Below are 13,679 nucleotides of genomic sequence, written 5' to 3'. Positions count from 1 at the left end.
TTAATAATTGTTAAATACTTACCAGCTATTACTCTTCCACTTACCATCTTACTAATTGTTACATACTCACCGGCTGTTACTCTTACACTTACCATCTTACTAATTGTTACATCCTTACTGGCTGTTACTCTTACACTTACCATCTTACTAATTGTTACATACTTACCGGCTGTTACTCTTCCACTTACCATCTTACTAATTGTTACATACTTACCGGCTGTTACTCTTCCACTTACCATCTTACTACTTGTTGCATACTTACCGGCTGTTACTCTTCCACTTACCATCTTACTAATTGTTAAATACTTACCGGCTGTTACTCTTCCATTTAGCATCTTACTAATTGTTACAAACTTACCAGCTATTACTCTTCCACTTACCATCTTACTAATTGTTACATACTTCCCGGCTGTTACTCTTCCACCTACCATCTTAGTAATTGTTACATACTTACCGGCTCTTACTAATTGTTACATACTCACCGGCTGTTCCTCATCCACTTACCATCTTACTAATTGTTACATACTTACCGGCTGTTACTCTTCCACTTACCATCTTACTAATTGTTAAATACTTACCAGCTGTTACTCTTCCACTTACCATCTTACTAATTGTTACACACTCACCGGCTGTTACTCTTACACTTACCATCTTACTAATTGTTACATCCTTACCGGCTGTTACTCTTCCACTTACCATCTTACTAATTGTTACATACTTACCGGCTGTTACTCTTCCACTTACCATCTTACTAATTGTTACATACTTACCTGCCTTTACTCTTCCACTTACCATCTTACTAATTGTTAAATACTTACCCGCTATTACTCTTCCACTTACCATCTTACTAATTGTTACAAACTTCCCAGCTGTTACTCTTACACTTACCATCTTACTAATTGTTACATACTTACCGGCTCTTACTAATTGTTACATACTCACCGGCTGTTACTCTTAGACTTACCATCTTACCAATTGTTACATCATTACCGACTGTTACTCTTCCACGTACCATCTTACTAATTGTTACATACTTACTTGCTGTTACTCTTCCACTTACCATCTTACTAATTGTTACATACTCACCGGCTGTTACTCTTACACTTACCATCTTACTAATTGTTACATACTTACTGGCTGTTCCTCTTCCACTTACCATCTTACTAATTGTTACATTCTTACCGGCTGTTACTCTTCCACGTACCATCTTACTAATTGTTACATACTTACCAGCTATTACTCTTCCACTTACCATCTTACTAATTGTTACATACTTCCCGGCTGTTACTCTTACACTTACCATCTTACTAATTGTTACATACTTACCGGCTCTTACTAATTGTTGCATACTCAGCGGCTGTTACTCTTAGACTTACCATCTTACTAATTGTTACATCCTTACCGACTGTTACTCTTCCACTTACCATCTTACAAATTGTTACATACTTACTGGCTGTTACTTTTCCACTTACCATCTTACTAATTGTTACGTACATACCGGCTATTACTCTTCCACTTACCATCTTACTAATTGTTAAATACTTACCAGCTATTACTCTTCCACTTACCATCTTACTAATTGTTACATACTCACCGGCTGTTACTCTTACACTTACCATCTTACTAATTGTTACATCCTTACTGGCTGTTACTCTTCCACTTACCATCTTACTAATTGTTACATACTTACCGGCTGTTACTCTTCCACTTACCATCTTACTAATTGTTACATACTTACCGGCTGTTACTCTTCCACTTACCATCTTACTAATTGTTGCATACTTACCGGCTGTTACTCTTCCACTTACCATCTTACTAATTGTTAAATACTTACCGGCTGTTACTCTTCCACTTACCATCTTACTAATTGTTACAAACTTACTGGCTATTACTCTTCCACTTACCATCTTACTAATTGTTACATACTTCCCGGCTGTTACTCTTCCACCTACCATCTTAGTAATTGTTACATACTTACCGGCTCTTACTAATTGTTACATACTCACCGGCTGTTCCTCTTCCACTTACCATCTTACTAATTGTTACATACTTACCGGCTGTTACTCTTCCATTTACCATCTTACTAATTGTTACATACTTACCGGCTGTTACTCTTCCACTTACCATCTTACTAATTGTTAAATACTTACCAGCTGTTAATCTTCCACTTACCATCTTACTAATTGTTACACACTCACCGGCTGTTACTCTTACACTTACCATCTTACTAATTGTTACATCCTTACCGGCTGTTACTCTTCCACTTACCATCTTACTAATTGTTACATACTTACCAGCTGTTACTCTTCCACTTACCATCTTACTAATTGTTACATCCTTACCGGCTGTTACTCTTCCACTTACCATCTTACTAATTGTTAAATACTTACCAGCTGTTACTCTTCCACTTACCATCTTACTAATTGTTACATACTCAACGGCTTTTACTCTTCCACTTATCATCTTAATAATTGTTACATACCGGCTGTTACTCTTCCACTTACCATCTTTCTAATTGTTACATACTCACCGGCTGTTACTCTTACACTTACCATCTTACTAATTGTTACATACTTACTGGCTGTTACTCTTCCACTTACCATCTTACTAATTGTTACATACTCACCGGCTGTTACTCTTCCACTTACAATCTTACTAATTGTTACATACTTACTGGCTGTTACTCTTCCACTTACCATCTTACTAATTGTTACATACTCACCGGCTGTTACTCTTCCACTTACCATCTTACTAATTGTTACATACTTACCGGCTGTTACTCTTCAACTTGCCATCTTACTAATTGTTAATTACTTACCAGCTATTACTCTTCCACTTACCATCTTACTAATTGTTACATACTCACCGGCTGTTACTCTTACACTTACCATCTTACTAATTGTTACATACTTACTGGCTCTTACTAATTGTTACATACTTACCGGCTGTTACTCTTCCACTTACCATCTTACTAATTGTTACATACTTACCGGCTGTCACTCTTCCACTTACCATCTTACTAACTGTTACATACTTACCGGCTATTACTCTACCACTTACCATCTTACTAATTGTTACAAACTTCCCGGCTGTTACTCTTACACTTACCATCTTACTAATTGTTACATACTTACCGGCTCTTACTAATTGTTACATACTCACCGTGTGTTACTCTTAGACTTACCATCTTACCAATTGTTACATCCTTACCGACTGTTACTCTTCCACGTACCATCTTACTAATTGTTACATACTTACTTGCTGTTACTCTTCCACTTACCATCTTACTAATTGTTACATACTCACCGGCTGTTACTCTTACACTTACCATCTTACTAATTGTTACAAACTTACTGGCTGTTACTCTTCCACTTACCATCTTACTAATTGTTACATACTTACCGGCTGTTACTCTCCCACGTACCATCTTACTAATTGTTACATACTTATCGGCTATTACTCTTCCACTTACCATCTTACTAATTGTTACATACTTCCCGGCTGTTACTCTTACACTTACCATCTTACTAATTGTTACATACTTACCGGCTCTTACTAATTGTTACATACTCACCGGCTGTTACTCTTAGACTTACCATCTTACTAATTGTTACATCCTTACCGACTGTTACTCTTCCACTTACCATCTTACTAATTGTTACATACTTACTGGCTGTTACTCTTCCACTTACCATCTTACTAATTGTTACGTACATACCGGCTATTACTCTTCCACTTACCATCTTAATAATTGTTAAATACTTACCAGCTATTACTCTTCCACTTACCATCTTACTAATTGTTACATACTCACCGGCTGTTACTCTTACACTTACCATCTTACTAATTGTTACATCCTTACTGGCTGTTACTCTTACACTTACCATCTTACTAATTGTTACATACTTACCGGCTGTTACTCTTCCACTTACCATCTTACTAATTGTTACATACTTACCGGCTGTTACTCTTCCACTTACCATCTTACTACTTGTTGCATACTTACCGGCTGTTACTCTTCCACTTACCATCTTACTAATTGTTAAATACTTACCGGCTGTTACTCTTCCATTTAGCATCTTACTAATTGTTACAAACTTACCAGCTATTACTCTTCCACTTACCGTCTTACTAATTGTTACATACTTCCCGGCTGTTACTCTTCCACCTTCCATCTTAGTAATTGTTACATACTTACCAGCTCTTACTAATTGTTACATACTCACCGGCTGTTCCTCATCCACTTACCATCTTACTAATTGTTACATACTTACCGGCTGTTACTCTTCCACTTACCATCTTACTAATTGTTAAATACTTACCAGCTGTTACTCTTCCACTTACCATCTTACTAATTGTTACACACTCACCGGCTGTTACTCTTACACTTACCATCTTACTAATTGTTACATCCTTACCGGCTGTTACTCTTCCACTTACCATCTTACTAATTGTTACATACTTACCGGCTGTTACTCTTCCACTTACCATCTTACTAATTGTTACATACTTACCTGCCTTTACTCTTCCACTTACCATCTTACTAATTGTTAAATACTTACCCGCTATTACTCTTCCACTTACCATCTTACTAATTGTTACAAACTTCCCAGCTGTTACTCTTACACTTACCATCTTACTAATTGTTACATACTTACCGGCTCTTACTAATTGTTACATACTCACCGGCTGTTACTCTTAGACTTACCATCTTACCAATTGTTACATCATTACCGACTGTTACTCTTCCACGTACCATCTTACTAATTGTTACATACTTACTTGCTGTTACTCTTCCACTTACCATCTTACTAATTGTTACATACTCACCGGCTGTTACTCTTACACTTACCATCTTACTAATTGTTACATACTTACTGGCTGTTCCTCTTCCACTTACCATCTTACTAATTGTTACATACTTACCGGCTGTTACTCTTCCACGTACCATCTTACTAATTGTTACATACTTACCGGCTCTTACTAATTGTTACATACTCACCGGCTGTTACTCTTAGACTTACCATCTTACCAATTGTTACATCATTACCGACTGTTACTCTTCCACGTACCATCTTACTAATTGTTACATACTTACTTGCTGTTACTCTTCCACTTACCATCTTACTAATTGTTACATACTCACCGGCTGTTACTCTTACACTTACCATCTTACTAATTGTTACATACTTACTGGCTGTTCCTCTTCCACTTACCATCTTACTAATTGTTACATACTTACCGGCTGTTACTCTTCCACGTACCATCTTACTAATTGTTACATACTTACCAGCTATTACTCTTCCACTTACCATCTTACTAATTGTTACATACTTCCCGGCTGTTACTCTTACACTTACCATCTTACTAATTGTTACATACTTACCGGCTCTTACTAATTGTTACATACTCAGCGGCTGTTACTCTTAGACTTACCATCTTACTAATTGTTACATCCTTACCGACTGTTACTCTTCCACTTACCATCTTACAAATTGTTACATACTTACTGGCTGTTACTTTTCCACTTACCATCTTACTAATTGTTACGTACATACCGGCTATTACTCTTCCACTTACCATCTTACTAATTGTTAAATACTTACCAGCTATTACTCTTCCACTTACCATCTTACTAATTGTTACATACTCACCGGCTGTTACTCTTACACTTACCATCTTACTAATTGTTACATCCTTACTGGCTGTTACTCTTCCACTTACCATCTTACTAATTGTTACATACTTACCGGCTGTTACTCTTCCACTTACCATCTTACTAATTGTTACATACTTATCGGCTGTTACTCTTCCACTTACCATCTTACTAATTGTTGCATACTTACCGGCTGTTACTCTTCCACTTACCATCTTACTAATTGTTAAATACTTACCGGCTGTTACTCTTCCACTTACCATCTTACTAATTGTTACAAACTTACCGGCTATTACTCTTCCACTTACCATCTTACTAATTGTTACATACTTCCCGGCTGTTACTCTTCCACCTACCATCTTAGTAATTGTTACATACTTACCGGATCTTACTAATTGTTACATACTCACCGGCTGTTCCTCTTCCACTTACCATCTTACTAATTGTTACATACTTACCGGCTGTTACTCTTCCATTTACCATCTTACTAATTGTTACATACTTACCGGCTGTTACTCTTCCACTTACCATCTTACTAATTGTTAAATACTTACCAGCTGTTAATCTTCCACTTACCATCTTACTAATTGTTACACACTCACCGGCTGTTACTCTTACACTTACCATCTTACTAATTGTTACATCCTTACCGGCTGTTACTCTTCCACTTACCATCTTACTAATTGTTACATACTTACCAGCTGTTACTCTTCCACTTACCATCTTACTAATTGTTACATCCTTACCGGCTGTTACTCTTCCACTTACCATCTTACTAATTGTTAAATACTTACCAGCTGTTACTCTTCCACTTACCATCTTACTAATTGTTACATACTCAACGGCTGTTACTCTTCCACTTATCATCTTAATAATTGTTACATACCGGCTGTTACTCTTCCACTTACCATCTTTCTAATTGTTACATACTCACCGGCTGTTACTCTTACACTTACCATCTTACTAATTGTTACATACTTACTGGCTGTTACTCTTCCACTTACCATCTTACTAATTGTTACATACTCACCGGCTGTTACTCTTCCACTTACAATCTTACTAATTGTTACATACTTACTGGCTGTTACTCTTCCACTTACCATCTTACTAATTGTTACATACTCACCGGCTGTTACTCTTCCACTTACCATCTTACTAATTGTTACATACTTACCGGCTGTTTACTCTTCAACTTGCCATCTTACTAATTGTTAATTACTTACCAGCTATTACTCTTCCACTTACCATCTTACTAATTGTTACATACTCACCGGCTGTTACTCTTACACTTACCATCTTACTAATTGTTACATACTTACTGGCTCTTACTAATTGTTACATACTTACCGGCTGTTACTCTTCCACTTACCATCTTACTAATTGTTACATACTTACCGGCTGTCACTCTTCCACTTACCATCTTACTAACTGTTACATACTTACCGGCTATTACTCTACCACTTACCATCTTACTAATTGTTACAAACTTCCCGGCTGTTACTCTTACACTTACCATCTTACTAATTGTTACATACTTACCGGCTCTTACTAATTGTTACATACTCACCGGCTGTTACTCTTAGACTTACCATCTTACCAATTGTTACATCCTTACCGACTGTTACTCTTCCACGTACCATCTTACTAATTGTTACATACTTACTTGCTGTTACTCTTCCACTTACCATCTTACAAATTGTTACATACTCACCGGCTGTTACTCTTACACTTACCATCTTACTAATTGTTACAAACTTACTGGCTGTTACTCTTCCACTTACCATCTTACTAATTGTTACATACTTACCGGCTGTTACTCTCCCACGTACCATCTTACTAATTGTTACATACTTATCGGCTATTACTCTTCCACTTACCATCTTACTAATTGTTACATACTTCCCGGCTGTTACTCTTACACTTACCATCTTACTAATTGTTACATACTTACCGGCTCTTACTAATTGTTACATACTCTCCGGCTGTTACTCTTAGACTTACCATCTTACTAATTGTTACATCCTTACCGACTGTTACTCTTCCACTTACCATCTTACAAATTGTTACATACTTACTGGCTGTTACTCTTCCACTTACCATCTTACTAATTGTTACGTACATACCGGCTATTACTCTTCCACTTACCATCTTACTAATTGTTAAATACTTACCAGCTATTACTCTTCCACTTACCATCTTACTAATTGTTACATACTCACCGGCTGTTACTCTTCCACTTACCATCTTACTAATTGTTACATCCTTACTGGCTGTTACTCTTCCACTTACTATCTTACTAATTGTTACATACTTACCGGCTGTTACTCTTCCACTTACCATCTTACTAATTGTTACATACTTACCGGCTGTTACTCTTCCACTTACCATCTTACTAATTGTTGCATACTTACCGGCTGTTACTCTTCCACTTACCATCTTACTAATTGTTAAATACTTACCGGCTGTTACTCTTCCACTTACCATCTTACTAATTGTTACAAACTTACCGGCTATTACTCTTCCACTTACTATCTTACTAATTGTTACATACTTCCCGGCTGTTACTCTTCCACCTACCATCTTAGTAATTGTTACATACTTACCGGCTCTTACTAATTGTTACATACTCACCGGCTGTTCCTCTTCCACTTACCATCTTACTAATTGTTACATACTTACCGGCTGTTACTCTTCCACTTACCATCTTACTAATTGTTACATACTTACCGGCCGTTACTCTTCCACTTACCATCTTACTAATTGTTAAATACTTACCAGCTGTTACTCTTCCACTTACCATCTTACTAATTGTTACACACTCACCGGTTGTTACTCTTACACTTACCATCTTACTAATTGTTACATCCTTACCGGCTGTTACTCTTCCACTTACCATCTTACTAATTGTTACATACTTACCGGCTGTTACTCTTCCACTTACCATCTTACTAATTGTTACATCCTTACCGGCTGTTACTCTTCCACTTACCATCTTACTAATTGTTAAATACTTTCCAGCTGTTACTCTTCCACTTACCATCTTACTAATTGTTACATACTCACCGGCTGTTACTCTTCCACTTATCATCTTAATAATTGTTACATACCGGCTGTTACTCTTCCACTTACCATCTTTCTAATTGTTACATACTCACCGGCTGTTACTCTTACACTTACCATCTTACTAATTGTTACATACTTACTGGCTGTTACTCTTCCACTTACCATCTTACTAATTGTTACATACTCACCGGCTGTTACTCTTCCACTTACCATCTTACTAATTGTTACATACTTACTGGCTGTTACTCTTCCACTTACCATCTTACTAATTGTGACATACTTACCGGCTGTTACTATTCCACTTACCATCTTACTAATTGTTACATACTTACCGGCTGTTACTCTTCCACTTACCATCTTACTAATTGTTAAATACTTCCCGGCTGTTACTCTTCCACTTACCATCTTCGTAATTGTTACATACTTACCGGCTCTTACTAATTGTTACATACTCACCGGCTGTTCCTCTTCCACTTACCATCTTACTAATTGTTACATACTTACCGGCTGTTACTCTTCCACTTATCATCTTAATAATTGTTACATACCGGCTGTTACTCTTCCACTTACCATCTTACTAATTGTTACATACTCACTGGCTGTTACTCTTACACTTACCATCTTACTAATTGTTACATACTTACTGGCTGTTACTGTTACATTTACCATCTTACTAATTGTTACATACTCACCGGCTGTTACTCTTCCACTTACCATCTTACTAATTGTTACATACTTACCGGCTGTTACTCTTACACTTACCATCTTAATAATTGTTACATACTCACCGGCTGTTACTCTTCCACTTACCATCTTACTAATTGTTACATACTCACCGGCTGTTACTCTTACACTTACCATCTTACTAATTGTTACATACTTACCGGCTCTTACTCTTCCACTTACCATCTTACTAATTGTTACATACTTCCAGGCTGTTACTCTTCCACTTACCATCTTAGTAATTGTTACATACTTACCGGCTCTTACTAATTGTTACATACTCACCGGCTGTTCCGCCTCCACTTACCATCTTACTAATTGTTACATACTTACCGGCTGTTACTCTTCCACTTACCATCTTACTAATTGTTTTGTACTTAACGGCTGTGACTCTTCCACTTACCATCTTACTAATTGTTAAATACTTACCAGCTGTTACTCTTCCACTTACCATCTTACTAATTGTTACATACTCACCGGCTGTTACTCTTACACTTACCATCTTACTAATTGTTACATCCTTACCGGCTGTTACTCTTCCACTTACCATCTTACTAATTGTTACATACTTACCGGCTGTTACTCTTCCACTTACCATCTTACTAATTGTTACATACTTACCGGCTGTTACTCTTCCACTTACCATCTTACTAATTGTTACATACTTACCGGCTGTTACTCTTCCACTTACCATCTTACTAATTGTTACATACTTACCGGCTGTTACTCTTCCACTTGCCATCTTACAAATTGTTAAATACTTACCAGCTGTTACTCTTCCACTTACCATCTTACTAATTGTTACAAACTCACCGGCTGTTACTCTTCCACTTATCATCTTAATAATTGTTACATACCGGCTGTTACTCTTCCACTTATCATCTTACTAATTGTTACATACCGGCTGTTACTCTTCCACTTACCATCTTACTAATTGTTACATACTCACCGGCTGTTACTCTTACACTTACCATCTTACTAATTGTTACATACTTACCGGCTGTTACTCTTCCACGTACCATCTTACTAATTGTTACATACTTACCGGCTATTACTCTTCCACTTACCATCTTACTAATTGTTACATACTTCCCGGCTGTTACTCTTACACTTACCATCTTACTAATTGTTACATACTTACCGGCTCTTACTAATTGTTACATACTCACCGGCTGTTACTCTTAGACTTACCATCTTACTAATTGTTACATCCTTACCGACTGTTACTCTTCCACTTACCATCTTACTAATTGTTACATACTTACTGGCTGTTACTCTTCCACTTACCATCTTACTAATTGTTACGTACATACCGGCTATTACTCTTCCACTTACCATCTTAATAATTGTTAAATACTTACCAGCTATTACTCTTCCACTTACCATCTTACTAATTGTTACATACTCACCGGCTGTTACTCTTACACTTACCATCTTACTAATTGTTACATCCTTACTGGCTGTTACTCTTCCACTTACCATCTTACTAATTGTTACATACTTACCGGCTGTTACTCTTCCACTTACCATCTTACTAATTGTTAAATACTTACCGGCTGTTACTCTTCCATTTACCATCTTACTAATTGTTACAAACTTACCAGCTATTACTCTTCCACTTACCATCTTACTAATTGTTACATACTTCCCGGCTGTTACTCTTCCACCTACCATCTTAGTAATTGTTACATACTTACCGGCTCTTACTAATTGTTACATACTCACCGGCTGTTCCTCATCCACTTACCATCTTACTAATTGTTACATACTTACCGGCTGTTACTCTTCCACTTTCCATCTTACTAATTGTTAAATACTTACCAGCTGTTACTCTTCCACTTACCATCTTACTAATTGTTACACACTCACCGGCTGTTACTCTTACACTTACCATCTTACTAATTGTTACATCCTTACCGGCTGTTACTCTTCCACTTACCATCTTACTAATTGTTACATAATTACCGGCTGTTACTCTTCCACTTACCATCTTACTAATTGTTACATACTTACCTGCTGTTACTCTTCCACTTACCATCTTACTAATTGTTAAATACTTACCCGCTATTACTCTTCCACTTACCATCTTACTAATTGTTACAAACTTCCCAGCTGTTACTCTTACACTTACCATCTTACTAATTGTTACATACTTACCGGCTCTTACTAATTGTTACATACTCACCGGCTGTTACTCTTAGACTTACCATCTTACCAATTGTTACATCCTTACCAACTGTTACTCTTCCACTTACCATCTTACTAATTGTTACATACTTACTTGCTGTTACTCTTCCACTTACCATCTTACTAATTGTTACATACTCACCGGCTGTTACTCTTACACTTACCATCTTACTAATTGTTACATACTTACTGGCTGTTCCTCTTCCACTTACCATCTTACTAATTGTTACATACTTACCGGCTGTTACTCTTCCACGTACCATCTTACTAATTGTTACATACTTACCAGCTATTACTCTTCCACTTACCATCTTACTAATTGTTACATACTTCCCGGCTGTTACTCTTACACTTACCATCTTACTAATTGTTACATACTTACAGGCTCTTACTAATTGTTACATACTCACCGGCTGTTACTCTTAGACTTAGCATCTTACTAATTGTTACATCCTTACCAACTGTTACTCTTCCACTTACCATCTTACAAATTGTTACATACTTACTGGCTGTTACTTTTCCACTTACCATCTTACTAATTGTTACGTACATACCGGCTATTACTCTTCCACTTACCATCTTACTAATTGTTAAATACTTACCAGCTATTACTCTTCCACGTACCATCTTACTAATTGTTACATACTCACCGGCTGTTACTCTTACACTTACCATCTTACTAATTGTTACATCCTTACTGGCTGTTACTCTTCCACTTACCATCTTACTAATTGTTACATACTTACCGGCTGTTACTCTTCCACTTACCATCTTACTAATTGTTACAAACTTACCGGCTATTACTCTTCCACTTACCATCTTACTAATTGTTACATTCTTCCCGGCTGTTACTCTTCCACCTACCATCTTAGTAATTGTTACATACTTACCGGCTCTTACTAATTGTTACATACTCACCGGCTGTTCCTCTTCCACTTACCATCTTACTAATTGTTACATACTTACCGGCTGTTACTCTTCCATTTACCATCTTACTAATTGTTACATACTTACCGGCTGTTACTCTTCCACTTACCATCTTACTAATTGTTAAATACTTACCAGCTGTTAATCTTCCACTTACCATCTTACTAATTGTTACACACTCACCGGCTGTTACTCTTACACTTACCATCTTACTAATTGTTACATCCTTACCGGCTGTTACTCTTCCACTTACCATCTTACTAATTGTTACATACTTACCGGCTGTTACTCTTCCACTTACCATCTTACTAATTGTTACATCCTTACCGGCTGTTACTCTTCCACTTACCATCTTACTAATTGTTAAATACTTTCCAGCTGTTACTCTTCCACTTACCATCTTACTAATTGTTACATACTCAACGGCTGTTACTCTTCCACTTATCATCTTAATAATTGTTACATACCGGCTGTTACTCTTCCACTTACCATCTTTCTAATTGTTACATACTCACCGGCTGTTACTCTTACACTTACCATCTTACTAATTGTTACATACTTACTGGCTGTTACTCTTCCACTTACCATCTTACTAATTGTTACATACTCACCGGCTGTTACTCTTCCACTTACCATCTTACTAATTGTTACATACTTACTGGCTGTTACTCTTCCACTTACCATCTTACTAATTGTTACATACTCACCAGCTGTTACTCTTCCACTTACCATCTTACTAATTGTTACATACTTACCGGCTGTTACTCTTCCACTTACCACCTTACTAATTGTTACATACTTACCGGCTATTACTCTTCCACTTACCATCTTACTAATTGTTACAAACTTCCCAGCTGTTACTCTTACACTTACCATCTTACTAATTGTTACATACTTACCGGCTCTTACTAATTGTTACATACTCACCGGCTGTTACTCTTAGACTTACCATCTTACCAATTGTTACATCCTTACCGACTGTTACTCTTCCACGTACCATCTTACTAATTGTTACATACTTACTTGCTGTTACTCTTCCACTTACCATCTTACTAATTGTTACATACTTACCGGCTGTTACTCTTCCACGTACCATCTTACTAATTGTTACATACTTACCAGC

The sequence above is a fragment of the Taudactylus pleione genome, unplaced genomic scaffold (genome assembly GCF_031769625.1).
Source record: "Taudactylus pleione unplaced genomic scaffold, aTauple2 ptg000465l, whole genome shotgun sequence".
Taxonomy (NCBI): domain Eukaryota; kingdom Metazoa; phylum Chordata; class Amphibia; order Anura; family Myobatrachidae; genus Taudactylus; species Taudactylus pleione.
This window is presented reverse-complemented; position numbering follows the sequence as displayed.